Source organism: Nannospalax galili, unplaced genomic scaffold (genome assembly GCF_000622305.1).
Source record: "Nannospalax galili isolate Female #2095 unplaced genomic scaffold, S.galili_v1.0 scaffold453, whole genome shotgun sequence".
Taxonomy (NCBI): Eukaryota; Metazoa; Chordata; class Mammalia; order Rodentia; family Spalacidae; genus Nannospalax; species Nannospalax galili.
Genome location: NW_008334081.1, coordinates 386,099 through 390,582, shown reverse-complemented (window position 1 = coordinate 390,582; position 4,484 = coordinate 386,099).

Below are 4,484 nucleotides of genomic sequence, written 5' to 3'. Positions count from 1 at the left end.
TGTATGTTTTACCACAATAAAAAAGGAAATAACGTTTTAACCGCAAACTAAATAATAACAATAAAAACACAAGAAAACTTGCAAATCGTTCTTGAACCCCAGAGTGGCCTCCACAGGCCCCATAGGCAAGAAGTCACCAGAAAGTGGAGAGGCCAGGCCACACCTTCAGGCCCCACTGATCACCAGCCTCCAGAGTGGCCTCCACAGGCCCCATAGGCAAGAAGTCACCAGAAAGTGGAGAGAGCAACCGAGAGGCCAGGCCACACCTACAGGCCCCACTGATCACCAGCCTTTCTCATTGGGTGCTGACCACAGGGTCTGACCCTCTGCTCCTCGAAGAGATGGCGTCTGCTCAAAGAGAACGTAGCCATACCAGGGACTGTCTGGCAGCCCATGGTGCCACGGATGGCTCAGCTTTTGGGGATCCCCTCCACCCAGTGTTTTTAATTTCCTGATGTGTCCAGTGAAGGACCAGAGCCATATGATCCCTGGGTTAAGTTCTCAAACATGTATCCAAGGCTACTTCCAAAACCACCAGCAGCTGGCTGTGTGACCTTGGGCCAGTCACTCCATCTCTATGGGGCCCCTACTCTTGACACAAAAGAATTTGCATAAGACCATCCCAGAGAGTGTTTTCCGGCTTGGACATACTGTGATTTTGGAATCCTGATCTGTGAAAATATCTAACGTTAGTGTTATTTCCTTGCAGAGGAAAGCAACCACCCTGGTGTGACATCTTGCTGGCTTACCATGGCATGTCTGCACACATGTGGAGAGAACAGGGTTCAGCCGTGCCTTTCCTAATGGAGAACACATTGCCTTCCACGCAGGGAATTCTCACCGATGGCCTTTGAAGTCTTTCATCTGAGCCTGACCACAAGGGGGCGATGCATGCCAGATTCCTCCTGCATCTTGGAGCACTGCCTTCATGGGGGAGCGTTTATTCTCTCCCAGTTTCCAGGGTCTGTCCCTGGGGGTTCCTGGCCTCCCACATCATTCAGGACTGCAAGCGAGGACAGCTGGAGAACGGAGATGGTTCAAAACCAGAGTATTTGTGATCCCCAAATAGACTCCACGGAACAGCGAAATGTGCAGTATTTTCAAGTCAGGTACTGATTAAGCAGTAAAGGAAGATGAGGAGAAAGCGCTGGGGTTGAAAACTCAAATGTGGCAGCTTATAGGCTAGAAGGGAAGCTCAGAGCTGTGGTATTTCCAGGCCTGGAGGCAGGGTCGGCGCCCTCTGCTGCTGGGAGCTGGATGTCTCCCCAGTGGGACCTGCAGATCTGAAAGGCTGTGCAGCTTGAAGGGAAAGACAAGCTCTTCGCCCAAGCACCCTGCCTTGGTCGGACCTGAGGGGCATGTGTGTCCTGTGTCCAGACCCACTCATCCTCGCCAATGACAGAGCCACTCTTGGGGTTAGGAGCACTCTCCCCTGTCCTGCAGGATGTATGATTTCTGCCTTTGAGACCGACATCTGCCTTCTCTTGGCATGCTGAGTACCAGTTGCTCAGCAGACCCCACACCAACCTGGCCCTGGATCCTTCAGGCATGTCTGCAGTAAGCTGCCAGTCAAGTGACTGATACCTTTGGAAGGTGCCACACCTGGAGGACAGTCCAGGAGAGGACTGTCAATCAACTTATGCTGGAATTTTATCTGACTGATCTTCAAGAGCTGCTCACATTTCTACATTTCTGTTTTAATTATCTCAGTCCCTCAAAGATCTGAAAACCTTTCAAAGAATAGAAGCTCTGCTGCTATGGACGGTACATTTTTCCAAGCATCCCTTTGCCCATGATCAGCTGTGCCAGACACTGTCGATCATCAGCTGGACAGCCCCAGAGCTGAGAATAAAGACCTGGCGCTGCTGGGCTCAAAGACAAATTTATTGCATTCATATTTCAGCTCCAGCTTATTACACACATGGATAAATGTCTTAATGTAGGCTCTGCACTAAGCAAACTCACTGAAAGCCAGAGGTGCTCAAGGCAGTTAGTTGTTCAGCCTCCAGGGCTATGAGAAGTGGTTTGGCAGCATCCTTGATCATCAGCTATGAATGGGCATGGAGGGTCATGGCCACAGCCCTGAAGCCTGGGAGCTGCTTCCCACTTCCCTGCTGCATTCCCTGGGTGGAACCCTCTACCCATTTGTTCACGCATCTGGTACCTAGTGAGTGCCAGGCATCACTTCGGGCACTGGGGTATTGAGATGAGGAAGACAGACTTGGTGGGGATGCAAAGAACCCAAACACAGTCAAAGACCCTGTCGGCTCCCGCTGGCCAATATCAAACAGCAGGACCAAGTTTACCCTCTTCCTAAAGTAGAAACAAACAACAAAACATACCCAACATGAAACAACGGTTTTCAAAAATCCTAGATCAAACACTGAAGGCCAGCACCCCTGTGGGATGGTGAAGACATGGTGAGCTCCAGAACAGTCCAGAACAGTTTGCTGCACTGAGTCTTCTGGGCACAGTGCCACCAGGACAATACCAGGCTGAGCCCACCAGGCCCCTAATGTTGAGAAGACAGAGCTGAGGGTGTGGGTGTAATGCATCTACCTTTTATAAGGTAGAGGCCCCAAGGAGAAAGAACCCCAGAGAGCTTCAGAGGCTCATTACCGCCTGAATGCTGGTTGTGTGCGAGGAACCTGCCCACTTAAAGGAACAGGGATTGTACCTACCATTCACACAGGCCTTGCAGTAACGCCTATTCTCACCTGTCAGACTGGAGGCCTCAGGGGACACTCAGCATTTGCCTCCACTCTAGAAATAAGAACCCTAGATTAAGGAGGCTCTGGTCTTACCTGAAAAGTCAGCAGAGTAAAACTCCAGGGCATCAAGAAATTCAGGTGCATGTCAAAAGAAAACTCAGTATTTGCTAGAATACAAAAACATCCAGCACCCAACAAGATGCAGTTCACATCTGACCAAAGATTACCAGGCACACAAAAAACACAGAAAACACAGAAAAGTGTGACCTGCAATGAGGAGAAATCCACCTAGTCAGAACAAAGCCAGAACAGGTACGGGTGGTAGAATTAGCATATGGAGAAATTCAGCAGCACCAAACCGTATCCCACGTGTTCAAAAGTTAAGAGGTGGGAAATGTGTAGAAGACAAACTGAGCTTCTCGGAAAGAAAACGGCAACATCCGAAATCAGAGACGCCAGGACAGATCGATGACGGGCTATTTGCTGAAGAATAGAATAGTGATGTACTTGATATTCGGTAACAGAAACTTCCCAAGGCAAAGCATACAAAGAATTTAGAACAGAGTGAGGTCAGAGACAACCCGTGATGAGAAATGGGAGTCCTGGAAGGAAAGACAAGTACAAGCAGTAAACAGACAAGGGCAGGACGGTCAGACTTTCACCAGATTTGAAGAAGACCACAAACTCATAGATCCAGTTAGCTCAGTCGTAGGGAACGGCACAAAGAAAACTACAGCGAGGGAGCCTCCAAACAGTGGAGGCGGGGGCATCTTTAAAGTGGAAATGACATTTCATGTACAGAGGAACCATGTAAAATGAGAGCACATTTCTCAGAAGCAATCCAGGGAAGAAGCTAGTAGAGAAACATCCAAACCACAAATAAGCAGTTGTCAGCCCAAGACTTCATTCCTAGGCAAGGCTTGGTGGCGTACGCCTTTGATCCCAGCACAGAGGCAGAGGCAGGCAGATCTGTGAGTTCAAGGTCAACCTGGTCCATATAGTGAGTTCCAGGTCAGCTGGGGCTACAGGGAGACCCTGTCTCAAAAAGACCAAAAAAAAAAAAAATTTTTTTTTTCCAGGAAAAAAAAAGCACCACTCAGACTCACACTACAAGAAATGTTTAAGAAAATACATCTGAAGAGAGGGTAGGTTCGGACTGCCATTGCTGTAGCAGCTCAGATTTCAGCAGACCGCCAGAGAGTGCCTAGTTCTGGCCTCCCTCTGACTTCCATCTAACAGAGGCCTGAGAACCCAAGGAACTGCTGGAGAGCCCCCCATCCTGCCTCCACGTGGTTGTGAGCGTCCCCTAATTGCACCATACCCATCCCCCTACCTGGGATTTTGTGAGGCCCCTCCCAAGGCCCCAGGGCAGATCTAGCTTTGGTAGGCTTAAGGCTGAGATCCTAGCAGACAGCCTGAGAGGGTGGGTTGGGACCTCCGTTGGTATAGTGGCTCGGATCTCAGCAGACCACCAGAGAGTGTCCAGTTCTGGCCTCCCTTAGGCCTCCCTCTGGCATAGGGTTGAGAACACAGGGGACTGTCTGAGAGCACCCGGATCCTGCCTCCATGTGGTGAAGGAAGCCTGAGTGTACCTGACTGGGACCTGAATTGGGCTTCTGTGGATAACCCTGAATAGCTGATCTGAAGCCATCAGTTCCTTCCAAAATAAACCTGAGAAAACCTGAACACTGTACCAACCAGCTTTACACAACCAATAAAGAAAGGATTTAGGCACACGGATAATACAAACAGAAGTATACTTCAACTTAATTC